At 39.8% G+C, this 27,944-nt stretch overlaps 1 protein-coding gene across 2 annotated transcripts in view; it reads left to right on the top strand.

The window, feature by feature from the left end:
• The first annotated feature begins 1,464 nt into the window (after positions 1-1,464).
• Positions 1,465-27,944, top strand: part of WDR17 (WD repeat domain 17) — a 108,011-nt gene continuing 81,531 nt past the window's right edge. Inside the window, exon 1 of one of the 2 annotated variants that reach the window (XM_044225704.1) lies at positions 1,465-1,537. The gene's annotated coding sequence lies outside the window, so the exon portion shown is untranslated. The remainder of the gene's footprint in view (positions 1,538-27,944) is intronic. The other variant, XM_044225702.1, reaches the window with a different exon arrangement.

Below are 27,944 nucleotides of genomic sequence, written 5' to 3'. Positions count from 1 at the left end.
GAGAAAATTTCTCCCTCCCTCACCTGGAATCCTCTCATAGGACTTTTACACAACTGTATTTCAGAACCTACCTTGACTTATACTTAGTTGCTGCCCTCTCTACTTTCACTGTTATGTCATGTGCTAATTTATTTATCCATCCATCCATCCACTCATCAGTTATTAAAGATCTGCTACTCACCAAGCACGTTGTTAGAATGCAGGCGTGAGGGGCACTTGGGTGGCTCAGTGGGTTAAGCTTCTGCCTTCAGCTCTGGTCATGATCTCAGGGTCCTGGAATGGAGCCCAGCATTGGGCTCTCTGCTTGGTGGGGAGCCTGCTTCCTCCTTTCTATCTGCCGGCTGCTCTGCGTACTTCTGATCTCTGTCAAATAAATAGGATTAAAAAAAAAAAAGAATGTAGGCATGAGCTGTGAGAATGGATTCCAGTTTTCAAGCAAGTGTACTATGTGGAGAGGCAACTTTTAAGTAAATTTTAATTTGCAAAATAGAATATTAAGTGCTGTGGTAGGGTATGGTCTGCAGAGGATACTCTGGAAAAAAAGAGGAGAAAAATCTTATGGCACAGGTGGGTAGGGATTATGCCCAGAGAATTTCCCTGGCCGGAGGAATTAATTTATCAACAATCCAGAGTCTAACCTAGCATTAAAGCTCAATGAATGTTCTTAAATACACTTTGTCCCGGAATGCATGAAGGCTTGTTGTCGCCAGTGTTTTGATAAGGGCTGTGAGCAGTGAAGACACTTCAGAGATTTGAAGAAATTATGAATACAGTACCCAGCATTTCCACCGCACCAGATTTCCACAAGGAAAATGTTCTGCACACACTGAAGGCAGGTATATTAACTGCATATAACTCCACTAATAAAGACAAATGGTTGCCTCCAAGGGGTCTCCCAGCGAGCTGAGCCCATTCAGACCACTATGAAGCGCGAGAGCATCAGCCCCGGGCACTCATAGCGGTTCAGGGGATGACAGCCACAGAGCGGGGCAGCCTGGCCTCCGCCGAGGCTCGCCGCCCTCTGCGCGCCGCTCCAGGAGACGCCCTGAGTTACTGCGGACTTGACTCCCTCTCCTGCGAAGTGCAGACGCAGGATGTGGCAACTGTCCGGTTGCGAGAGCGCTGGTGGCTCGCCGCTTTCCTTCACTTTGGGCCTCCCGTAAACTCCGCAGCAGCCCCGCCCAATGCCCGGGAACCGCGTCCTCCGCGCAGACTCCCCGTTGCCAGGTAACCAAGCTCCCGCACACACCGTCTCCGCGGGTCGGGAGTCGCCACCGCCTCCCAGCCGGGCGCTCCAATCAGGGACCGGCGTGTCTGTCACGTGCCCCGCGGGGGCGGGCCCAGGAGAGCCGGGCGCTCGGTCCCGCGCGAGGAGTCGCCTCCCCGCCCCACGGAACCCGCGGTCCCGCCGCCCCGCCCCCGGAGCCCGAGGCACGCCGCGGGGGAGGCTGGGGAGCGCTCGGGCGGTGCTCGCGCCGCCGCCGCGCCCGCTTCAGCACCTCCCGCTGTTCGCAGCTGCGGTCGCCGCCTTCTCCAGGTAAGGGGCCCGCGGGGCGCCGGGGGAAAGGGGGGCTGGCGCAGGCGTGAAGAGGGGTCTTGGAGGCGGCGTGGCGTCGCGGGAGCGGGCGTGTCACCGCGCCCGTGAGGATAGCAGAGCCGCGTGCTGCACGCCCTCCCGGGCTTTGCGCACGACAGCTTGATGCGTGACTCCCCGGAGTTTTAGGGTCACGCACCTGATGATCACGAGGCACAAGCAGCAGCCAGCGTGTGTCTGGACACCTGAGCTGCCCCTGCGGTATGAACTGATCATTATTCTGATTTTTAAGGTTATTAAGTATATGCATGTCCGGAGTCTGGACTGTATGCCCGCCGGGCACCTGTGTGTAGATTTCCCACCCTCTGGGAGATGGTCTTACTAGGTTGTACCAAGAAGGCTTTGAGTGAGACGGAAGTGTGTACCGGAAAAGGACAGTATTGAATGTGAGAGGCATAGTGTTTGGTAAATCATAAAAAATACAGTCTTTCCTGTTTTTCCACACCCTCCCAGATTTTTGCCTGCAAATATTAAAAGGAGCCAAATTTAAGATGACTTTTACTCTTTTAAAAGCAATGGATGTGAATGAGATGTAGTGATCACTTTGTGTACCACTTGTGTTTGTAACTTCTCCTGGCTGATTGATTGATTGCAGTCTGGAACGAGGGCTTGAAGAGAGAGTGACCGTTTCTGAATCTTGCACTGACCATTTCAGGAACACCCCTGAGAGGAACGCGTTTTCCCTCCCAGTTTTTATAACCAAAGTTAGAAGTCCTTCTTGAATAGTTTAAGTAACCTCAGGTTACTTAAAAAACCTTTAGGTTTTCTCTACAGAGTAAATTCTGTAGAGAATTTAAATTTAAAGTTTAAAATTCGGGGAATTTATAAAATTCTTTTTAGGTATCCCTGTCTCTCTCTCACAGATGTGTCTCCAGGAATGGTCTCATCAATAGTGAGAGAATAATCTCCCCGTGATTATAATACAACACAACAGGTTTGGGATATTCTCACTACCCTGCTTGGGGGGAGCTGATGCTGGGCTTATGGTGATTACAACCACTATGGAAAAAGCACTTTTTTTTTTTTTTAAAGATTTTATTTATTTGACAGAGAGAGATCACAAGCAGATGGAGAGGCAGGCAGAGAGGGAGATAGAGGGAAGCAGGCTCCCTGGACTCGATCCCAGAACCCCGAGATCATGACCTGAGGCGAAGGCAGCGGCTTAACTCACTGAGCCACCCAGGCACCCAAAAAAGCACTTTTTAAATGTCCTTTTGAGATTCTGTCTCACTGGCTTAAGTATGCAAGAAAATGGGCATAGTTATGTCTTATCTGTGTGAAGGCAGGAATCTGAGCCAAGTGGTCTGACAGTCTTTACTGTTCTGTGATCTAAAATTAAAGTAGAAATTAAGTGACTATGAAAAATTGTAGTTAACTCAAAATTTTGGGAAATAGTAAATACTTTACTGTATTGTTTAGAGTTTGATGGCACAAATGCTAGTTTTAAGTCATTGCATTAAGAGCTCTTGAGATGTCTTCTCAACTGGAATAAACCAATGGTCTGTTTCAAAGGGCACACGAGGAAAGAAAAATCCTTTTTCATTCATTCATTCATTCGTACCCTCTGAACAGCCCAAAATATAATGGGCACTGTATTTATTTCTTATATGCAACATAAAAAACATGTATTTTAAGTGAGCTCCGTTAACTTTATACTAAAATGGCTCTTTGAATGTTATTATATTGATTTGATTTTTTCCTCCTGTGCTAGTATTTATAAAAATATGTAAAGAACTGTGGGTATCTGTGGAGAAAAAAAATCAAGTATATTTACTCAAAAGTTTAAAAGTTCTTCATTTGTTATTACTAAATATTGGTGTGCTAAAATTTTTTATTATTCATTCATTACATAATAATTCCATATATTAGAAAGCCACAAATTAATTTAGCTTAGGAAAAAAATGTTGTTAAATCCCCTGCTCCCAGTAGAGGGACTATGAAGGCTGGAATGTTTTTGTTATTTTCTCTAGCCTCTACCTCTAGCCCTCAGCTTGGGCACAGAGGAGCCAGTGGTGGTTTTTAAATCACTCAGAGACAATTAGGAATAGTTGTATTTTTCTTTGTTTTACCCTGGTCGTTAATTGAAGTCCAACATAAGTGATTAGGTTATCACGATCAATAAAATTTGTTCAAATTCTCCAGACTACCTACTTTTTTTGCCTAACCTCTGAAATGAAGACCAAAATGAAATTCAAGCAGTTTTGAAGGATTCACATTTCCTTCCTATATTCCAGAATTTATTGAAGTCTGGTATATTCCAGAAAGGTGACACCTTATCAGATTACTGAATCACCAGTTTACTCACCCATTCGTGGCAATGCCGTATATACAGACTTTTTTTTTTTTTTAAAGATTTTATTTATTTATTTGAGAGAGAGAGACAGTGAGAGAGAGCATGAGAGGGGAGAAGGTCAGAGAGCAAAGCAGACTCCCCATGGAGCTGGGAGCCTGATGTGGGACTCGATCCAGGGACTCCAGGATCACGCCCTGAGCCGAAGGTAGTCGTCCAACCAACTGAGCCACCCAGGCGTCCCCGTATATACAGACTTTACTACTACTGTGTAGAATCGACTAATTTTCTTTTATATTTTGTATATCTACTCTGAAATATTTGAGTGAAGTCATATAGCTTTTAGTGTGTTTTCAGGAACTGAACTTTTTTCAGAAACTGAAATTTTTAAAAAAAATTTTAAATTAAAATACAATATATTATTAGCCCCAGGAGTACAGGTCTGTGAATTGTCAGGTTTACACACTTTACAGCACTCACCCTAGCACATACCTTCCCCAATGTCCGCAACCCAGCCCCCCTCTCCCTCCCCCCTTCCCCAGGCAACCCGAAGTTTGTTTTGTGAGATTAAGAGTCTCTTATGGTTTGTCTAGGAATTGAGTATTTTAATCCATAAGAATCATGTTAGGAATTTGGGAGGGGTTTCTTTATTAACTCTGATGCCTTCTTTTCTTTTGTATCAGAAACATATTAAACTAAGAATTGGTTGGCACTTTTCAACATTCGAGACTTGCTGTGTTCTGTGATGATCACATGGAGATTATCTCACTGCTGATGAGACCTTTCCTGGAGATTATGAGAAAGAAATGAGATGCGGGGGCCCCTGGGTGGCCCAGTGGGTTAAAGCCTCTGCCTTCCACTCAGGTCATGATCCCAGGGTTCTGGGATCCAGCCCCACATTGGGCTTCTCTGCTCTGCAAGGAGCCTGCTTCCCCGCCCCCCAAACTCTGCCCGCCTATGGGCCTACTTGTGATCTCTGTCTGTCAAATAAAATCTTTAAAAAGAAAAAAATGAAAGAAAGAAAGAAATGAGATGTGGATGCCTAAAGAGAATTTGAGAAATTCCCCAAAGAATTTACTCTATAGAGAAACAAAACCTAAAGGAAAATCTTTTTTCTTACCTGGGGTTGCTTAAAATGTTCAAGAAGAACATGTAACTTTGGTTACAAATATCGGTAGGGACATATTATAAAATGACCAGCTTTGACCAATGCCTTTGTGTATCAAGAAAATATCTCATCATGATTGATTAGAAAGATTTCAAAAGTTGTAATAGTAAAACGTGAGCTGTGACATTTGGAGAGAAGGTTCAGGTTGTTTTTACCTGACTCCAATGACTAGGAAAAAACTAGATCTGTAACTGAAGAGAAATTCAAACATTTGAAATAGGTTAGACGTTGTAGAAAAGGCAGCCTGCCTTGAAGCCATAGGAGACACTTGTCATGCAGGTGTCTACTGGAGTGAGAGAATTTAAAAAACAATAATGACGGAAGTCTTGCTTTTTATTACTCTACAGGTGGGTCCCCACTGTGCTTTTCTAGCCTAATTACTCCTAAAGCTCTGCAATTCTGCATTTTAATTACATGTATATTAACAATAGATAGTAAGAAAAATCTACAGTAAGACCATACAGCAGTTAATTTACCAGTTATTTGCTATTAATAGGGATTATTGATAATGGTCATATTCAGGAAAACTCCATGAAGAGATGTAAGAAATAATTTTTCATGCTTTGGTAAGGATGTTACTACCTTCAATCCTTAATTTAGAGATTCGAATGCTCAGCCATCGAGAACTCACAATAGAGGAGTTCAGTTGTCTTCCTTATTCTTAGGTTCATTTTCTCCCCGGTTGCTGACACACTAGGTTGTGAGCCAGGACCAATATCCCAGGCAGCCTCATTTGCAATTATATATAATAAATTCAATTTCTTATCTTACACACAAAAACTTTCAAATTGGAAAGGAGAAAAGAATTCTCATTACAGAGAGCACTCATGTTTGATGTGCTGTAGGAAAACCTGCCCTTTACTATGTAAAACACCTCCACATGGAGTCTTGAAAATTAAACAGTTGGTTAATATGAAACAGGTAATATTTAATTAAATTTGGTCCTTTAAGATAAAACAGTACGGATGAATTTTCATCAAGAGTTAACATTTTATTTTGAAGGTAAGTATGGTAAATAGGCTTTAAATTAGAGTCATTTCAGAATGTTTGCTGGAAGGCTCCTTAGAGACCAGTTAATCTAACACCCTTATTTTGTAGATGAGGTCACTTAAACACGTAATGACAGGCGGGGATACTCACCACTATACTAACGAGGAATAAACACGTAATGATATGTTGCTCAAAATGAGTCAGTGGGAAAGCTGATATAGAATTTGGGGCTCTGATACTCTGCATTGTGCTGCTCCCTAAAGAAGCGTAGAATATGTCACCAGCATCATTTTCTTTTTTGGGGGGGGAGGATATTTATCTATTTATTTTAGAGGGAGACAGAGAGCGCCCATGAGTGGATAGGGGAGGTGGAGGGGGCAGGGTAGAGGGAGAGAGAATCTCAAGCGGACTCTGTGCTGATGGGGGGAGCCTACTGTGGAGCCCGATCCCACAACCCTGAGACCAAGGCCTGAGATGAAATCAAGAGTCAGTCACTCAACCCACTGTACCACCCAGGTGCCCCATCATTTTCTCTTTCATTACATTTTTTTGAATACCTAATTTAAAACTTGGAGTAGTTAGGAATTACATAACTTTTATGTTTATTCTATATTGTTAAAATAATTACTGTACAAAGTGAACACTGTACATGTGTTTGGTTTCATCATATGGAAGGGTTACTTAAAATATTGCTTAGAAAGTGTTTTCCCACAATTTGTATCGTTCATTGATTTGTTCGTTAATACAAGTTAAGTTTTGCTGCAAAGTCTTATATGATTTTCTTGGGGATTCAGTTATCTTAAAAATTCTTTATCCCAATACATCTCAGGGTACCTAAGTGCCCTTGGCCATCACATCTCCAGTTAAATACTAAATGCAGTTGAATACTAAAAATAAGAAACTTTTGGAAGTTGTAACCATCTAGATGATGGTTACCATTACGTATCACTTTGAAGTTAGATGTTTATTTTCTAGACTTTGTGCCACTCTGGTACCAGATGCCATCTAGAGCAGTATTACTCGAAGTACCTTAGACCAGCAGCTTTCCGATGAGCTTGTTAGAAATGCAGATTCTCATATCAGGCCCTGAGCCAATCAGAATCTCTAAGGGAGAGATCAGAATCTGTTTTAATAAGCCTCGAGTAATTCTTAAACAAGGTAGGGTTTGGAAAGTACTGATACAAGGTACATTATGCCTTGTATAATGGCATAATGGACCCCTTGTATAATGGCATAATTTGGACCCCAAAACCTCATGAGCTGGTAATGGCCATTGTATAATTCCACTTTTGAAACTTGGGAGCACCATGAACTGCCAAATAAATGAATTAATTCGGGACGCCTGGGTGGCTCAGTTGGTTAAGCAGCTGCCTTCGGCTCAGGTCATGATCCCAGGGTCCTGGGATCGAGTCCCACATCGGGCTCCTTGCTTGGCAGGGAGCCTGCTTCTCCCTCTGCTTCTGCCTGCCACTCTGTCTGCCTGTGCTCGCTCGCTCTCTCTCCCTCTGTCTCTGACAAATAAATAAAATCTTTAAAAAAAAAAATGAATTAATTCCTGAAAACATAATAGTGGGTACATTTCATAAACATCTGATAGTAGCTTTTTGGACATCATGTTTCATCTTCATTATGAACTACATTAATTCATCTTTGAGGGGAATTTTATGTTGCCTAAGAGCACAATTTTTGACAGATGGCCTAACAAGTAAATAAGCAACCTATGTGATCTGCATTTGTCCTGACTTAGCCCATGCAACCCTTCACTTATCAAACTTCAGGATTTATCTCAGGCCTTCTATCAATGTATGGATGGATACATTGAAGACATTTTTGGATATAGTGACTTATGTGGGCTATTTCTGTTCATTTTAAAGCTTTCCAGCTTTAACACCATTGGATTTCCTTTGCTGGTTTTTCTAAATTGACTTATCAAAATAATTTTTAATACCACTTGCCAAGAATGAGAAAATGCCAGTCCAAGTAGCAGTTTCTGCCAAATTGGAATCCTTATTTTCAAACAGATAAGCATAAAGGCCCACCGTTGCTTAAAAACTCATATAAAAAAGGTATAGCCCACAAAAGAGACTAATAGAAGGGGTGGGGGTCCTGGTTTACAAAATGATTCATGGCATAGCTTCTCAAGTTTTCATTCAGGAGTAATGATCCTTTTTATAAAAATAAGGCTACAGAGGCACCTGGGTGGCTCAGTGGGTTAAAGCTTCTGCCTTTGGGTCAGGTCATGGTCCCAGGGTCCTGGAATTGAGCCCTACATCGGGCTCTCTGCTTAGCCGGGAGCCTGCTTCCACCTCTTTCTCTGCTTGCCTCTCTGCCTACTTGTGATCTCTGTCTGTCAAATAAATAAATAAAATCTTTAAAAAATAATAAGAAAATAAGGCTACATATTTTTCCCATACCCTAATATACAAATAATCCTATATCTTTTTATGACAAGTATATACTTATATTAAAATGTTTCTGTCAATGGAATATTTTCCTCTAACTTACTAGTTTATGTGTGAAAATTTATATGATTTCACCCCTCCTATGCTTTTCGTTAGCTGACTCAGAATCGTCACACTGAGGTATATACATGATCCTTTTGTTCAAGAAAAGTGGATTACTTCTTCAGTCAAATTAAGAGTTATCCCCACATTGCAGCTTGAGATTCTAAAATCCTCCAACCACCTAAGAAAACTAATTCCATAATTTAAATCCACATAATTTTCATTTGGGGGGTTAAAGTGTAGGAAAGTGTAAAAATAAATGTGCAGATGGTTGATAGAGGCTGTGTAGGTGGATGATGAAATCTTTAAATCAGTGTCTTGGGCTTTTAACGAGTGTGTTTTCTTGATCAAATTGAATTTGTGCTGGCGTGAGTGATCGTTCTATGAGTCCAAACTAGCACTACCATAATGACCTTAATCTTTTCTGTTTGCTAACTAATCCAGGATTTTAACATAGGTTAATACCCTGTGCTTGTTGTGACCTATTTTGCCATGTAAGCTTTTAAGAACATCATGATTTGACATATGCTGGGCATGCTGAGAGAAACTGCCCGGCCAAGCTCAGGAAAGGTAAATTTAGGAATGGTAGAAATTTAAGAGTTGAATCTTGGTCAGTACAAGATTCTAGAGGCAGTTTTTCAGCTAAATTATCTTTACTGTCCTTAAACTATGTAAGTAGTTCTCCACCTTTACTGTGCATATAAATCATCTAGGGGTAATGTTAAAAAGCAGATTTCCATGAAACAGCTGAACATAAGGGAAGGAAAAAAAAAGAGGGAGACAAACCATAAGAGATGCTTAACTCTAGAGAACAAACTGAGGGTTCCTGGAGAGAGCTGGGTGGGGAATGAGCTAAATGAGTGATGGGTGTTAAGGAGGGCAGTTGTGGTTAGCACAGTGTGTTAGATGTAAGTGATGAATCACTAAATTCTCCTGAAACCAATATTGCATGATATGTTAACTAATTAGAATTTTAATAAAAACTTAAGGAAAAAAAAAAGCAGATTTCCAGGCTCTACTATAAGATTCAGATCCACTAGCTTTGGGGTGTGATCCAGGAACCTGCAACTTTAGCAAGTTTCTCGGTTAATTCTGATGCAAGAGAAGTAAGACCCACACTTTGAAATGCATTGATATAGAGATTTTTAAAAGTTTTCGTTCATCTTGATAATCCATGGCTCCATGTATCAGTGAGAATAGTGGTCCTGTAGAATTAACGGATGCCAGACAGAGGAAGAAGACCTCAAGTTAGTGAGCCCATGGCTTATTAAAAAACACATTTTTGGGGGCAGTTTCCAGATATTTTCTAATGAGCACATGTTGATTATATAATTACAAAATTTTTTTTTGCATAGCTCTGAGCATAGATTTAATCGAATTTTAAACACTGATTTTTAGCAAGAAGTTTTTAGGGTTTTGTTGTTTTTTGTTAACATAATCAGTATAGTTCTATTAAGAAAATTTGCAAAATTCCAGAGATTATAAAGGTGAGTTAAACAAAACTACCTTGAGTCTCCGCATCCTGATATGTCTCTGATGTTTGAATACATTTTTATATCCTTTTATTGATTTTTCTCAGTGTTTCTCAAACTGGCCACAAGCTTCGGTTTCCACCTTTGCTTTGGCTCAGCATGGTTTCGGCACTGGACACCAGATGCCTGTATATTTTGCCTTTCTCATCTCCTTCCGGTCTTTGCTTAGTGTCTCCTCAGTATCACCTATACCCCCATCTTTTAAGATTGACATGTGAGGGGTGTCTGAGTGGCTCATTCAGTTGAGTGTCAGCCATTAGCTCGGGTCATGATCCCAGCGTCCTGGGATCCAGCCCCGCGTTGGACATTGGGCTCCTTACTTAATGGGGGAGTCTGCTTGTCCCTCTGCCTGCTGCTCCCCCTGCTTGCGCTCTCTCTCTCTAACAAATACACACACACACACACACACACACACACACAGAGTCTTTTAAAAAAATTGCCACGCCAGCTCAATCTCCAGAACTCCTTGTCCTCTTTTCCTCCATTATCTTCTCTGTACCACAAATTCTCTTCTCATATATGCCATTGACTTGTTTGCTTAGTTCATTCTCTCATTCCTTTCCTCAAGAATAAGAACTGTGGAAGGGCAGGATTTTTGTGTTTTGCAGAGTGTTTTTCCATGAGTGCCTGACTGGCACATAGTTGGGGCTTAATAACTGATTGTTGAATGAATGAATGAAATTGAGAAAGGATTATTAAAATTTTAGAAAACATAAACAAGTCAAAGGAATAATAAATTTCCAGCTATGAAATAGCTAACACTTTACCCTGTGGTGTGTATTCTTTTAGTTTTTAAAATGTGTGTATGTGGGGTGCCTGGGTGGCTCAGTGGGTTAGGCCTCTGCCTTCGGCTCAGGTCATGATCTCAGGGTCCTGGGATGGAGTCCCCCATCAGGTTCTCTGCTCAGCAGGGAGCCTGTCTTCCTCCCTCTCTCTGCCTGCCTCTCTGCCTACTTGTGATCTCTGTCTGCCAAGTAAATAAATAAAATCTTTAAAAAAAAATGTGTGTAAGTGTCTGTGTATATATGTTTATACATATATATAAATTGTATGTAGATTCTTGAATATTGGGAGATAACTATAACATGCCTATCAAGTTAACTTCAGAAAACTTTTTCAAATCATTGATTCATTATCACTTTTTGCATTTTTTTAAAAGAATTTATTTATTTATTTGACAGGCAGAGATCACAAGTAGGCAGAGAGGCAGGCAGAGAGAGAGGAGGAGAAGCAGGTTCCCCGCTGAGCAGAGAGCCTGATGCAGGGCTCTATCCCAGGACCCTGAGATTATAACCTGAGCCGAAGGCAGAGGCTTAACCCACTGAGCCACCCAGGTTCCCCGATTATTTTTTAATTATAAAAATACTTCGAGTCAATTTCTCTCTAAATATCAAGAAATACATTGTGTCTATTGATTACTTTTGTAAAATGAGAAATTTAGTGTACCTTTGTTTTCTTCTTTCCCTTAATTTCAGTACTTGGGAAAACCAAGATTTTTAAATTTTTTTTATAACTTTTATATCATTGGTCTTCTCTTTCAATAATTCCTTCGGAATTTTTTTCCCTTTTGAATTATTTTTTAATAACTTTTTAACCATATAACTTAGGTATTCAGGTTTCTTTGCTTAATATATTTTTAAATTACATGAACGTCTATATTTGAATTGTTCTGATTCATTTTTTCAAAAGCCTGTATTTTTTTATTCAAATGATTTTAAAAGGAATATTACATGAGTAAATGCCTTCTAAATTCTTGTGTCTATGACAGTGTTTTTCTCTTTGTTTTCCCTTCACACATAAATTATATTTTGGTCAATTATAGAATAGTGAAGTCATCATAGTTGAATTTAACATAGTTATTGTACCTCTGATACGTGTTCAGCAGTGGTGAGAGATGACGTCAGTCTGAATTCTCTGCTTTTGTACATAACATTTTTAAGAATTCTACTTAGATACTCATAGGGTTGTAAAAAACTAAATTAATTCCTGAATTTGCCTTATACCTATGTATGGATCTTTTTGAAAAATGTATTTTGCTTGAAATAAGACTACTTTCAGGGTCCTAATAAGGATTCCTCTCTAATCAGGGTCTTTTTCAGTTCAAGTAATGTTGCTTTGGCTACTTATTGGGTTGTTGCTTTTATTTCTGTTATTTTACTTGTGCTTGAGTTATCTCTAAACATGTTTATAATATGTAGTTTGGGTTTTCATCCCCTGTATACTGGTATGTTTTCTTTTCTCTCTAATTAAAAAAAATCTTTCTGTTTCCCATAATTTTTTTTTAAAGAATTTATTAATATGTCAGACAGAGAGGGAAAGCACAAGCAGGGGGAGCAGCAGGCAGAGGGAGAAGCAGACTCCCCGCTGAGCAAGGAGCCTGGTGTGGGACTCGATGCCAGGACCCTGGGGTCGTGACCTGAGGTGTAGGCAGATGCTTAGCCGACTGAGCCACCCAGGCATCCCTTCCCATAATGCTTTTGAGGTTTTTTACTTGTTTTCTGAAATCACTAATACAAGTTTTGTTTTGTTTTCTTTTGAATTCTGCCTTTTAGGGCTCTTTGATGTGGATCTCTCTTCTGCTCTTGCCTTTTAGTCGATCGTTGTTTTGATTATCTCCTCCCAGAGCCTTTTTATCTTAGCGGATAGTATCCTCATTCTTATTCTTGAATGAGAGGATGCCCATAAAGGAGACTCAAAAGACAAGATGCAGATTGCTGCGAGCCCAGTCTCTGTCTTCTGGAACAGTGGATCGATTACATCACTATTTGATCAATATAAAAATCTCAACAAAAACAAAACTTATGTCGATATCCTGACCTAATTGCCATCATCTAGCATGCTTTTCATTTCCTAGTGTGGTTCTTTTGTCCTGAGATGGAATTTTTTCCTCTCCACCCCGACTAAATGGATGGAGGAAATACATTAAAAAATACAAATACTTCTGTGCTTTTTCCTTCCATTTGTAATATATAATTAAAGAGTTACACTTCCCGGAGTATAGTGGTACTCTCTTACGTCCCATGTTTCTTTTCTAGTAGCTGGGTTTTGTGGGGGGGGGGGTTTTGTTTTTTGTTTTTGTAGTTGCTGAGTAGGAATAGTAGAGGTCGTAGATGGAGTGGAGCGGACACGAAGAAGTGCGTGAAGGGAATGACAGGCAGCGCTCCGGCTCCCATGACACAGGGGAACGTCTGAGTGACGCAGATCTTGTTTCTCTGAATGGGGGACAGCTAGTGAGGCAGCAGTAGTGTTCATTTAGACATACTTTTGGGAGAAAGACGTTTTAACTTTCTAACAGTACCGTGGATGACCTACTAGGACACTAGTACCTAAGACAGAATTAGAGAACTTTGGTATATACTGGGATTTCCCCTTGGAATGTTGCGAGACGTTGTTCTGAGCGCTGCTGTGAAGGCTTTTTGGTGTGTGTGTTTTCTATGATCTTATAGGAGCCAGTTAGGATTCTTTCCATTTCAGCAACAGAAAATGCCACAGGTACTGCTATTCATGTAACTAAAAGTCTAAAGTTAGGTAGCGTGCACGTGTCATTTACTCTCCTTGTGACTCAGTCCGTCTCCTGTGCTGGCTTTTTCTCACTCTCTAGGTAGTAGCCCCCAGCGGTTCTAGATCGCTTCTCATGAGAGCCCCATGATTGCCTTGGCTCTCATTTCAGGCTCACTGTGGCTCTCATGTCGACAGAGGATGGAGTAGTGCTTAAAAAGCCCTACGTTTCATGCTTAGACACAGTTAAGCTGTGTTCCTGTCACTGAACCATCACCACGGCCAAGGAAGTGGTTAGTGTAAATTGGAACCACCTGCTCGAGTTCAGACGGGGCTTCCCCTTAAACCTGGACCAAAGCAGATGTTTGGGGGTCACCAGACAAAACTGCAGAGCTATTTCTGAAAGAAAGGAAGGAAGATGATGGGGAGGCAGACAACAGATGTTCACTGCCGTGTTTAAAGGGAAGTCACGAGAGACTGTGGAAGCCACTAGAAATGCTGGAACACCTGTTATGCCTCTAAAACACGGGCGACTTCGGGCGGACTGAGCCTGTGAACAAAATAGGGCTTTGAACCTTGAAGCCTGGGAGGACAACACTCCTCAGTTGGAATTTGAAAGTATAACAAGTTTTAATTAAACTTATATTTAGCTATTTGTCTCTCTAGCTATGCTTACATTTTAATCGTTGTGGACTTTATAATATGTAGGTAATGAAATGCAGATTAATTAAGTAATGCATTAGTATCAGAAGAATAGAACCCAGGAATGAATTATCAGTAATGTAAGTTCTCTCTATGCCTGCCTGTAGCTGGTTTTCATTTTTTGGTTCCTGATCTTTCTTTCTTTTATTGGAGGCCGAGCTACCCACATGTCCTGCACACACTCAGAGTCAGTATATCTCAGTAGAGCTTTACCCGGGGCCTGTCCCCCTCCTAACAGCCTCTGTCCTTTGGCCAGCCAGCTGAGAAACAGTCTTCCCGGGGTCCTCCCTGGCGCTCACTTCCCACAGGCTAACAGTTCAGCCTCATCGTTTGTCACCTACTTCTGTATGTTATGCTGCCCTGTTGCCCACGAGTCTTCTACTCTGAGTGCCGGGGTAATATTTGTAAATCGGGAAATCTGATAGCATTATCACCATGCTTAAACTGCTTCAAGGACTCCCTGTCCCATGGAAAATAAAATCCACAGTCCTTACCTCGATCTACATGATTTTCTATCAACGTATCTTTGCCTTCTTGTCCGGCAGACAAGTCACTATTTTCCTCAGGTACCATGATTCTTTAGGCATAGAAAAACAATTTTTGCATGAAAGTTCACATCTCTCTCTCCCCTTCTCTCTCTCTTTTTGGACAGCCTTATTAAGCACTTAAAGTAGATTTGTCTTTTCACTCCTCTAAACCCTTGCTCATTCTCTATTAAAGCAGCTACTGGGGCGTCTGGGTGGCGCAGTCATTAAATGTCTGCCTTTGCTCAGGTCATGATCCCCAGGGTCCTGGGATCGAGCCCCGTGTGGGGCTCCCTGCTCTGCAGGAGCCCTGTTTCTCCCTCTTCCATTCCCTCTGCTTGTGTTCCCTCTTTTGCTGTGTCTCTCTCTGTCAAATAAATAAATAAAATCTATTAAAAAAAAAAGCAGCTACTGAAAATTATCTCATACATTTATTTGTGTCTCAGAAAAGAAGTGAAATGTAAATAACAGAAAACCAGTGACTTCAAGAGAGATTTTAAAAAATGTAGAACTAGATGGTTCTAGTTCTAGAAGATGGTGCATCACAGTGTTAGCATTGCAACATTTCTGGAGTTTTCTTGGCCTTTATGTCATGGATTCAAGATAGCTCCTGCAGCAACAGCAGCACGTCAGTGTCAGGTCCAAAGCGGCAGGGGGAGAAGGACATCAGAGAACGCTACTTACATTTCATCCGCTGAAATTGAGTCACATGCCCACACTTAGCAGTGATTATCCGGGGGATGATGTTAGTACGACTGGTTTAGACCAGCATCATTCACCTCCTAGCAATAGGAGAAGCCTGGTCCTCACCTGCACGTGAGTATTCTGGGTTTCTGTGGGCAGGGGAGGAGATGGGTGGGAATGTTGTTGGTTAGACAACAGGCAGTGACTGGGCTGTGTCTGGCTCTCCTGATGCTGTAGCCTCTTGAAGCAGGGCTTTCTTGTCCCTGTTTGTTTCTTGTTCACCTTTGCATCTTTTGTAACCAGCATTAGTGCCTAGTTATGATAAACACCCCCTCACTATTTGCTGAAACGAATGGAATAACGTGATACAGCAGATACACATGGATAGAGATTCTTTTCGTTGAGTATGAGGTGGTTGCCCAGAGATACATTCGGTGCAGGAAAATAGGGCAACTCCAGCTCTGCCTGTTGTAGCAGAGTGGACAGTAGTGACTGAATTTTAATCATAGGACATGCCTGTGCTGATGAAAGCCTGGGAGTTACTTCTACTTAAAGACAATTAAGAAGTTATAACCAATTGACATTATTAATGAATTCTTCTTTCTAAAATATGACTTTGGAATGATACAGGCTAAGAGCCTACCCAAGGTTTGTTTAAATGGAATAAAGAAACACAAACTCATGGGGGCTTAAGCAAGATAGCAGTCTGTTTCTTTCACACCTGAAAAAGAAAAAAGGCTGGAGGTATGAAGTCCAAGAGGCTTTCAGAGGTCTAGCTCTCGTTTCCAGAGGTCCACTGCTGCGCTGTTCCTTGAGGGGAACCCCCATTGATGAAGGAGGGTACCTCCTGGAGCTTCTGCCTTCATCATTCAGATACAGGTGGGGGCAAAGGGTGGGCTGCAGACGGCACACCCCTGCTCTTCAGGTAGACAGTGCATACCGGGTGCATTTCACCGTCCAGAATCTGGGCAAATAGAGTTTAGTAATACACTTTCTTCTCTTTCTCAAAAAATTTTCTCTAATAGCAGTTCATCTGCATTTTATGAGATGTTTTTCCAAGGACATTTTGAATTCATTTATTTTTTGTTCTAGGTGTTATGAAATCGCAAAGGCAAAGATGACGTATATACAGAGAAATACAGTCTTATCTAAAAATATAGATATTTTGAACAGTTGATAATACTCTTCCTGCTGTGTCCACTTTCATAAAAAGAATCACTTTCATAAAAACGGGAAATGTTTTTCTTTGAATTATGACAGAGACCACATTTATGTATCTTAGAAATATAGTATATTTAAGAAACTGCTCAAAATAGGTTTTCTTAGAAAATCAAATTAGTATATAGCAGTTAACCTGGAATTCCATTAGGTAGTCTAAAAAACTAAAATATTTTATTTACGATACACCGTAACATGTACTGGACATTTTAGACCTCTTAAATTGCTGTAGTGCAAGTCGTTTTTTATTTTTAGACTAGATCAATTTAGAGATTCCAGTTAGGAACCTTGGTCAAACTTTCAGGATATGAGGATTCATTAAAAAGAACTTTCTGGCTGTGATAACTAGGATTCAAAGAAGCCTATCATCCAGAGACAATTCTTCTCTGAATTTTTTTTAGATTATAGATATTTGTAAGGATAAACAGAATGTTACCATCATTCACAACCTCCACCAAGGTTAACCTCTGTCCTGACCTCTTGCAGAATAGGTGAATATTGTCTGTTTTTGTGCTTTATGTAAACGGAGTAATTTGATCATAACATTATCTTTGTGTCTAGCTCATTTCAATCAGCATTGTGTTTGTGAGACTCGTCTATACAGGTTGCCTGGAGCTGTTGCCATTCATTCTCATCATTGCAACCCCTTCCATTGTACGAATACACCAGTTATTTATCCATTCTGCTGTTACCATAGACCTGAGCCGTTTCCACTTTGGTCCTGTGATAGAGGTGCTCTGAACATTATAATACAGGTCTTTGGTGACCATAGATACCCATAATACCCATTGCTGTTGGCTAACACTTGGGAGTGAAAGGCTGGGTCATATGGTATATATTTGTTCACAGCCTTAGAGGATCCTGCCAATGAGTTATTCAGATTGTTTGTTTAAATTTACATTCCCAGGAGCAGCATATGAGTTTCAATTATTCCGCAGCCTTGCCAACCTGTGCTATTGTGCATTTTAGCCCTTCTATTGGAAATGTAGCAGTATCTCTTTGTGGTTTTAACCTGCAGTAATAATGGACAATTTTCATATGTTCATTGCCCTCTTTTTGTGATTATGAAGTTCTTTTGTCTTTTGTCCAAAGTCTTATGTTCATTTTTCTATTGGCTTGCCAGTCTTTTTTTGTTTTTGTTTTTTAGTGGTAGATCAGTTTATTAAAATATATGTATTGTTAATATTTTCTCCCGCTCTCTGGCTTACTTTTACTTTCTTTTTTTTTTAAAGATTTTATTTATTTATTTGATAGAGAGATCACAAGTAGGCAGAGAGGCAGGCAGAGGGAGAGGGGGAGGCAGGCAGAGAGAGAGGGGGAAGCAGGCTCCCCGCCGAGCAGAGAACCCATGCGGGGCTCGATCCCAGGACCCTGAGATCATGACCTGAGCTGAAGGCAGAGGCTTTAACCTACTGAGCCACCCAGGTGTCCCTACTTTTCACTCTTTTAATGATGTCTTGATGAATATGTTTGTAACTTTAATGTAATCAGCTATGTCAATTTTTCCTCTTTGTGGTTGGTTTATTTATTTATTTTTTTTTGGTGTATCCTGTTTAGTAAACTTTTTTCTACTCCAAAGACAATATATTCTCATTAGTTTTCTTTGAAATCTTTATTGTTTTACCTTACATATTTAGATTTCCAAACTCTCTGGTATGAGTGGATTTTTTTTGAATTATATAAAATTGGGGTGAAGATTTTGGTATGTTTTCCCATAAGGGTATTCAGTCAACCAGCAGTTATTGAAAGGTCTGTTTTTCTTCAGTGTACAGCACTGTCCCCTTCATCATCAGTTAACAGCATATGAAGGGCTTTATTCTGGACATACTGTGCTCCATTTGTGAGTTTTTGTAGCCTTACGTCAATACCACACTGTCTTAATTATGATAGCTTTATAAGAAGTGTTGTTAGCTAATAGTGTAAACCTTCAGCCTTACTCAACACTGCCTTGACTTTTCTTGGCCATTTACATATCCATGTAAATTTTAGAATTATCTTGTTAATTTACACAACACTCATGCAAAACAAAACATGCTGGGATTTTTTTTTTTAAGATTTTATTTATTTATTTGACAGAGATCACAAGTAGGCAGAGGCTGGGGTGGGGGGTGGGGCATGGAAGCAGGCTTCCCACTGAGCAGAGAGCCTGATGCAGGGCTCTATCCCAGGACCCTGAGATCCTGACCTGAGCTGAAGGCAGAGGCTTAACGCACTGAGCCACTCAGGCACCCCACATGCTGGAATTTTGATTGTGACTGTATTGAATCTGTAGACTAATTTTGAGGCAATTTACATCTTTATAGTAGTAAATCTTATTATCCATTAACATGTTATGTTTTTACTCTTTTGTTTGGGATTTTTATATTTAATTTCTGAGAGAGATTGCTCTGTAATTCCCTCTCTTTTAAAATCTTTTTTAGGTTTTGGCAGGGTGTAAAAAATTAATAAGTGATTCCTTTTACTATATTCTCAAAGAGTTTGTGTAAAAGATTTTCTGTAAATATTTGCAAAAATTTGCCAGTGAAGCCATCTGGGCCTGAGAGATAGTCTGTGGGAAAGTTTTAATTGTAGACTCATATTCCTGCTTCTTAGATTTTCTCATTCTTTCATCAACTTCGGTAATTTGTGTTTTTTGGAGAATCTATCCATTCATTCAAGTTTATCTATTATATTGCTGCACATGTGTTCATAATAGTCTCTTACTCTTTTTTGGTTGTCAGTATTTCCTACAGTGATGTCTTTTTTTCATTCCTGATATTGATATTTTTACTTATTGATATTTTTACTTTTTCTGTTTTTTTTTTTCTTGATAAGTCTTTTAAAAGTTGGCCTAAGGGAACCAGCATTTGTTTTAGAAGATTTTCTCTACTATATGTTTGTAAATATAAATATGCTTTCTCCTCTTTGCAGAGTTATTTCCTTTTCCTGCATTTTTAAATTTTTTCATGGCTTTTTGAGATAGAAAGTTAAATCTTTGAATTTCTGGGTAAAAATTTGAGTTACTCCTTTCCCATTTTCTGTTAGAAAAATATAAACCCTTCACCTCCAAGCATTGCTTTAGCTATAACACACAAATTTGTATTTGTGTGGCTTTGCCATCTAATGTTAAATATTTTCTAACTTCCATTTTTATCTCTCTGAACCAAGGATTATTTAGAAATGCATTATTTAATTGCCAGACAGCCATGGATTATCTACTCATCTTTCTTTTATTAATCTCAGACTTCATTCCATTGTGACCAGAAAATATACTCAAAGAATCCCAATATTTAGGAGTTTGGCGAGGTTTTCCTTAAGCTTCAGCACGTGGTTTATCTTTGGAAAGAATGGCAACTCTGTCATTGTTAGGTACAGTAGTCTGTATACGTCAGTTGGGCCGATTTTATTGACTATGTTCGGGTCCTTCACACTTCTACAGGATTTCCTCTTCTAGCAGATATTGAGATTTATTACTTCAAGTTTCCCATTGTGATTATAGATCTGTATATTTCTCCTTCAATTCTGCCATTCTCACTTCATACGTTTGCACGTCCTGTCATGCGGGAGCAGTTTCAGAACCGTCGTATCATTTAGTCAGATCCCCTTTATTCTTCAGTAACATCCCTCTGTCTCTCTAGTAATATTTCTTGCCTTAAAATTTATTTTTTATGTATACAACTAGAAGAGCTTTCATTTGATTAATAATTTTCTAGTGAATAATTTACTGTTTTTGACTTTCAGCCATCCTATAACTTGCCAGTAAAGTGTGACTCCTATAAAGCGTATGTAGTTGAGTTTTCTAGTGGAGATTGCCAATTTTACTTTTACTTGTAACTTTAATCCATTTCTCATTTGGTGTATGGGTGTTATAATTTGATTTACATGTACAAACTTCTGTTTTCTTCTTCACAAATTTTGTACCAATTACATTTTCCTTCGATTCACTTAATACTTTTTTTTTTTTGTAATTATACTGGAAATTCTAACATGTAACTTTAACTTTTAACCATTTAATAGAAGTGATTACTTTTACCTCTTCATGGATCCTAACTCCATTTAGTCTGCTCTAACGTTTTGTGTTACTGTTTGCATATGTTAATGTTACAAATATTTTAAACTTCAGAAGACATTGCAATTATTGTATAGTTAGTATCTACTTCTATTTAACCACATATTTCCTCTTTCTGATGATCTTACTTACTGCCAGCATTTTCATCTTTCTGCCTGGGACTATGTTCCTCCTGCTTGAAGAACTCCCTTTAATGTTTTTCTAGTTCCAGCCTGCTGGTAATAAATTCCCTAGTTTTTGTGTGTATGAAAAGATCATAATTTTGCCTCCAGCTGTATTTTCACTGGATGCATTCTAGTAGCCTAGTAGCATTCTCGGTGTGTGGTTATTTTTTTTCCCTCCTAACTTTAAAAATGTCATTCCATTATCTTTTGACTTATGTTATTTTGATTGATCTTTGGCAATATTGTGACCATGTCAAAGATTTTTTTCTTTGGCCATCGTTTTCAGCATCTTAACTGTGGTATACCTAGATGTAGTTCTGCTTTAACTTACCCTGCTCAGGATTTGGTGATCTCTAGGAACTTGATTTTTTAAAATCAATTTTGGAAATTTCTCATTCTTTTTCTCTTTGAGTATTGGTTCTGTTATGTTTCCTCCCCTTTGGAGACTCCCATTCCATCTATGTGTAACTTTTCAGCATATCCTGTCTCCTTCTTGTTCTCTGTTTTATTCACTCTTTCTTTTCTCTATTAGTTTTGCCATGTGCTAGTTACTGATACCACTGCACTGATACTGACTTCTGCTGTATTCAGTCTATCAATAAACTCGTCCACTGAGATCCGAATTTCAGATATGGTGTCATTCAGTCTTAGACTGTCCATTTTATTTTAATTTTGTATATATTCTCTTCTCTGATTAAAAATACTACGCTTTCATCTATTTTGTTTATAACTACACATTCAAAACACCAAGTGACCTAAGCTAAAGAGAAGTATACTATATGATTTATCACTTCATTATGAATGATTAGAATCACTAAAAGTTGGGAGGACTGTGAGCAGTACTGATGTGTTCAAGGGTGAGCTTTGAGATTATTTTGAAATTTGAGTTTTCAGATGGTTCTTTGGATGTGGTTGTTTAATGCTTGGAAGGTCTGGTGAAGCATGAAATGCTTGGGTTGGAACTCTCTGACTCTCCGGATCTCTTTAGGCATGTTGGAATGTGCTTGTGGAGATCTGCTCAGGTGCACATTCCTGGAGGGATAACAGAAATTGAGGGGTGAGAGGGTGTGTCGTGGACGTGACATTCATGGTACCACTTGGACTGTCATGGCAATCATCACATTCCCTCTTAGTATTCCTTTTGGATCGCCAAACACGCATCCTAATGTAGTCCACCTTGGTCCCCTTCAGCTTCTCAAGGTAGATGAGTTTTTCCTCATTTCTTGCTGTGAGATCATTCTTTGTGTCCATCTTCCTCATCTGCTTGTCCCTGTCACTGCTTTTGAAAATACTTTATGGATTAAGAAGTATTAGTGCCATATCTCAGAGAGAGAGAGACTTAAGCTAATGTGTCCCGAAATATGATGGCTGGGAGTGGCAAGTGAGGCTGAAAAGTCTAAGAAATAAAGTGTCCAAGTGAAATTAGCAAACAGAATCCAATTATACGGTATCTGTCTATGGACAAGTTCATTTTGGGTTTTTCCCCCTTTTAATTGTGTTAGTATTAGAAAACACTGCTGTGGATTCTTAGTGTGTAATTTTTAAAATTTAGATTATATACCTGACAGCAGAAATGTGCAGTTTAGTGTTTTGTACCAGCAAAATGTGCTCATTAGCATAATTAGCATAAAAGAAAGATTGTTAGCTTTCTAGAAATCTCTCTCATGGCTGCTTCCTGTCACTACTTCCTTCTGCCTGAAGAAAATTCTCTCATAACTTCTAATAGTGTAGATTAGTTTTGCTTGTGTTTAAGCTTTTTATAAATAGAATCATGCAATATGTATGTTTGACTTTCATGTTTGACTTTGAATTCTTAATACATTTAGGGTTTATCCATTTTGTTGTGCATAGTTCATTTTAATTACTGTATGCCAGTGTATGACTGTATTACAGTTTTTATCTCCCAGATTGGGGGAATCTGGTTCTTTGAGGAGATTTTTGTCTTTTCCTCCCCAAGCCTTTTCTGGGGCGGCCAAACTATGCTTTGTATTTATGGTGGTTGTTGAGTAGGAGACCATTTTTTTGCATCTCCTCAATCAATGGCAGATCTGTGCTTTGTTTTGGTACAGGCTGGGAGTCTGAGATGCCTTCCTGCCCACCCCCCAGGGACAGATAGCTTTTGCTTCTTCCCTTCTCCCAGAAGTACCTGGGGTCAGGAAGGAGGATTTTCTGTCTCTTCCTGGAGACAGATAAGATTTGCTTTTTCTCTTCCCCCATTGTCCCTGGCAGTGAGGGTGTTTGTTTTCTCTCTCCTAGGAGTTGAAGGATTTGTTTTGTATGAAGGAGTCATGCACATATGTAGTGTTTCATGCCCGTCCGCTCTCTACACCCAGTTGCTTCCTGCGTGTCTGAGCCACTGAGGGGGACCATGTCTGATTTGCCCCCAGTCTTTCTCCTAAGTACCCAGTTGAGGCCCGTGGAGAAGATCTCACAACTGAGTGCAAACCCAACTTGTATCTAGTTATTCTTGAACGGATGCTCTAGTTCACTTTGGCCTTTGGGGAATTACTTACATTTTATCTGATTTGGTTTTCTTACCTGCTTTTGTGACAATCACCTCTTTCTCCCTTGCCTTGTCAATGGTGAAACTATTAGTGTGTTCTCGCTTTTCAGAGAGGGGCCTGTTGCTCTCTGGAATTTCTTTGACTGCTTTCCAGCCTGAAAATTTAATGTTATCTTACTCCAGAGAGAACATATACTTTTGATTTTAGAAAGCAGTAGGGTAGGGAAGACCAACCAAATCCTGTCATTGAGTTTATCTGAAGCTGAGCCTCAGTCTTTGTAAGGGACAGTCTCATTCTATTTCAGTCTTCATCTTAAAATGTAGACCCAGGTAGCTCTCACTGAAAGGACACCAATGTTACATCACTTCTTTCTTTGTCAGCATCTGAATTCCAGTTTTTTTTCCCCTCAGTACTGAAATACTGAAGCTCTCCATAACTTTTCAGTATTTTAGCTACTACTTTTATAGGCAGATCTTATTGGGGAATAAGTAGAATTCCCTGCCCCCCACCCCTCACCCTGCCACTACTACCAAAGAAAAAGTGCCTGGCTAGACCCTTTGAACTTTTCTTGGGGTCCTTTTTTGGTTTGAGATTTTACATATTTTTATCCAGATTTTCTAGTTGTGCGTAATAGAATTAGAGAGGTGTGTATACATATGCGATAAGCATGCAAGTATGTGTGTGTGTGTGTGTGTGTGTGTCTGTACATACTTTTCTGCCGTTGCTGGAAGCCAGGGTCTTGTAAATAGCAGTCTTTTCAGTTTATAGAATCATTCTGAGGTTTCGGAGCACACCAGGTAAGCACACGGGGTAAGCTTTGTGTCTGCTGTCTAACTCAGACTTCCTCTTGACATTTTTATGTAGAATTGTAATCTGGTTGGGATGGCCGGCTCCCCCAGATTGTCTGATGTAATGCTTCTGTCATCTGCCCTTCACTGACAGATGCCTCAAGAGTATCTGTTCATAGTAAGGAGAGCAGACGGACGGTCCCCGATCACGGTCATCTTGAGGCCCTTACACGAGGCCCGTGTGCATACCCTGAGTCTTTCTAACCCCATCCTCTCCCCTAACCTATCCTACCATGACTTTAGGCAGGGCAGATAGAGGCAAATGAAAGAGAGGAATTGTGAGCAATGCCATTTATTTTATACTTCATTCCACCCTGTTGGACTAAGCAATGGCCTGTGCTTATCTCACATGTTTACTTAGTCTGTTAGGAAGCTTAAACTATGATTTCTGTCTCCTAAGACAGCAGAGATGGGGACTGACTAAGAGAGTGTAGGAACTGCAGATAGTACAGTAGGTAAGAGTACAGTAGGTAAGGGATGAATTACGTACAGAAAAGATGGCTTGCAAACACAATTTCAGAGGATGATGCCAGTATCTTGGTCTAAGATATCAGGTAAAACTGGATGGAAAAATCTAAATGTAGAATCAAAATAGACATCACAGAGCTCAAACATTAGGATAGGTAGAACATGTCATTTTACTCTGTTTAGGATTTTAAACAGGCATGAGTGAAAGAAAACATTATCAACATAGGCAGAAGAAAGCAGAAATAAACATTTCAGGATGTGGCACAATTAGGTTCACATAAAATCACAACCAGAGAACTTAACAGTACTTTCATTTTTAGATCAGGGACTGCTGACATGAGTCTTGATTTTATTTATTTATTTATTTATTATTATTATTATTATCATTTTTTAAAAATTTGACAGACAGAGATCACAAGCAGGCAGAGAGGCAGGCAGAGAGAGAGAGGAGGACGCAGGCTCCCCGTCGAGCAGAGAGCCTGATGCAGGGCTCGATCCCAGGACCTTGGGATCATGACCTGAGCTGAAGGCAGAGGCTTAACCCGCTGAGCCACCCAGGCGTCCCTGCATCTTGATTTTAATCCCCATATTTATAGTAGGATGTTGATGACTGCCCGATATGACCAGCTTCTCAGAAAGAGAGCAGGCCCTACTTTACTTAAAATTGCTATATCTCCTACTTGGTCCTCACCATTCTGTCTAATTTTAAAGAATCACAAAGCACTTCTGAACAGAGAGAGTCCTCGCAAAATGGGAACATCACATGCACATGAATGGATCATACAAAATGTGCTGATTACTTTTCTCTTAAGAAAAACTCAACTGTTTCTCAATGATTTTTAGAATTTGAAAAAGAATGTGAGATAACTCAGATTCCTTATATAAATATGTCTTGCTATATTTGATTCATTTAAAAAATCCTATCTTTTAAAACTGTTTTTCTAAGGACATAAGCATAACTCAATAAATCTTGCTTATTTCCTACTGTCAGTAGACCCCAATTTCCTCATGTAGGTAAGGAGAGAATGTTGATTTCATCAACTGATCTCCTTGGAGAGTGCCTCTTGTCCTGTACTCAAGAGGTAATGTGTCAGTTAGCTATTGCCACAAATACATTTTGTTATCAGCCACTCCAAAACCCAGCAAAATACAACATTAACCATTTACCATGCTCACAAGTATAATACTAGGGTTTTATAACAGGTTTGGCTGGGCCGAGTGGTTCTGCTTCTCACCTAGATCTGTGGCAGCTCTTCTCCTGGTGTCTCTTGTCCTTCTTGGACCAGCAGGGTAGCCCTGGAATGTTCTTGCATTGATGGCTGAGGCACAAGGGTATGAATGGAAATAGGCCCTTTAACCAGAGCTTAGAACTGTAATAATCTGACTTCTGCCCACGTTATCACTGAGAAAAACAAGTCACAAGGCAAGTCCAAAGGCAATAGGCGGTGGTTTATAGTCTGCCTATGACAGGGTCATGGCAAACAGATAGATACAGAGAGAGATATACAAAAGTCAGAACTGATAATCAAACTTCAGATTACTTGTGTGTTTGGATGTGAATGCCTGCAGGAAGTTTTCTGACAATATACAATATTTACTTCATTCTCTTTATTTTCTTTAACCTGACGTGTCCCTTTGATTACTGTTTCCTTCCATCACTAGTCATAGAGGTAGTAAGAACTTTCTGACTCTGAATTAAGTTAAATTTGTGATTTTAGCAAAAATTAGTCAATTAGACCCCATGAACTAATGCCCAGATAAAAAAAATCTATGGACTAAGTGCCACTGTGACTGTCTTCTTCCTGCCTCAGTTACTGCTCAGTGATCATGACATACTTCCCCTCTGAGGTTAGCTACAGGCCTTAGCTCTGCCCTCCAGACAGTCCTAACCCATCAGGCAGATGTGTGAGTTGAAAACTGTTGTTCTTACACTAAATGAACCAGATTCCATTCATTCTCAGATCCTCAAAACATCTGACTACCATCTGGAAGTATGTATCCTTATGCAAGGTAGTATTTCATCTGGGATTACATGAGATATTTTACTTTTCTTAATTCTTATAAATATGGTAAATAGTGCTCATGGAAAAATATCACAAAATAAAGCATCGAACTATTGTGTGCCCTTGGAACAAGGTATTCACTTTAAATACATTGTATTTAAAATGATATAATAAATATTCTTGTACCTGATATGATTATAAAATAATTTTACCAATTCAAGTTGGCATTTAATTTTATGCTTAAATGTCTTAAATGATTTGATTAGCCATTTCCCTATAAAGAATTGAATAGTAGTCCATTTCATTTGCTGGTGAGTATGTTGCTGTCACTTGGATACCTTTCTTTAGACCCTTTCCAGATTTCAGAAATACGTAAGTTTACTTCATGTGAACTGCCATTAGTTGGCAGACTTCTAGGGCTGTGAGTGTCAATTCACCAAACAAACATTTTGTATTTTCTATACAAAGACAAATAAGGCAAGTTCCTCTGCCTTAGGGAACTCATAGTTTGTATCTACGCAAGTAATCAGTATCTAATCCTTGCAGATATGTAAATGCAAGCAGATGAGGAATTCGGTGCATTTGAGAGTCTTCAAAGAAGGAGCATTTTTAAATTGTGTCTTAGAGGACCAAAAAAGTGGCAGATCTCATTATTCACAGCAAAAGGGGAAGGAGAGCTCAGGCAAAAGCATTTAGAAACCAACAGGCACAAAGTGGCGATGGTACAGAACATGTTCAGGAATAGCAGTGCCAGCAGGGGTATGAGTGAAGGAACTATTTTATTTGTTCATCCAAGACATGATGAGAGGTTTCACTAAAACATTGACATGAGAGATGGAGAGAAGGGCTTTTTGAAGAGATATTTTAAAGTTCGTTTGAGAAGACTTGGTGATGAATATAGTGGAACAGGGAGGGGAAGGTGACGGAGGAGGTGGAGATGGCTTGCTCTTATCTCAGGTCACCCTCTCGAGCATCACGATAGTCACTGAGATGGGGAATGCGGGAGGAAGTGAAGAGTGTTCCCAGGTGGTTGAAAGGGTCCAGAATCAGGAAGTCCTTCAGATATAAACAAATATAACTAGAGATTATGTCAGCCCTACAACTTCCTGTGGAAGTGAGAGCCTGTTCCCAAACATTTTGACCTGAGGCTTCAAGCAGATACTGGAAACTATTTCTGGAAAAAAAGAGAGAAGAATTAGTTTGAA

Source organism: Neovison vison, chromosome 11 (genome assembly GCF_020171115.1).
Source record: "Neovison vison isolate M4711 chromosome 11, ASM_NN_V1, whole genome shotgun sequence".
In the NCBI taxonomy this organism is placed as follows: Eukaryota; Metazoa; Chordata; class Mammalia; order Carnivora; family Mustelidae; genus Neogale; species Neogale vison.
The sequence above is the reverse complement of the archived record's forward strand: the minus strand, read 5'-3'. Positions and strand labels throughout refer to the sequence as shown.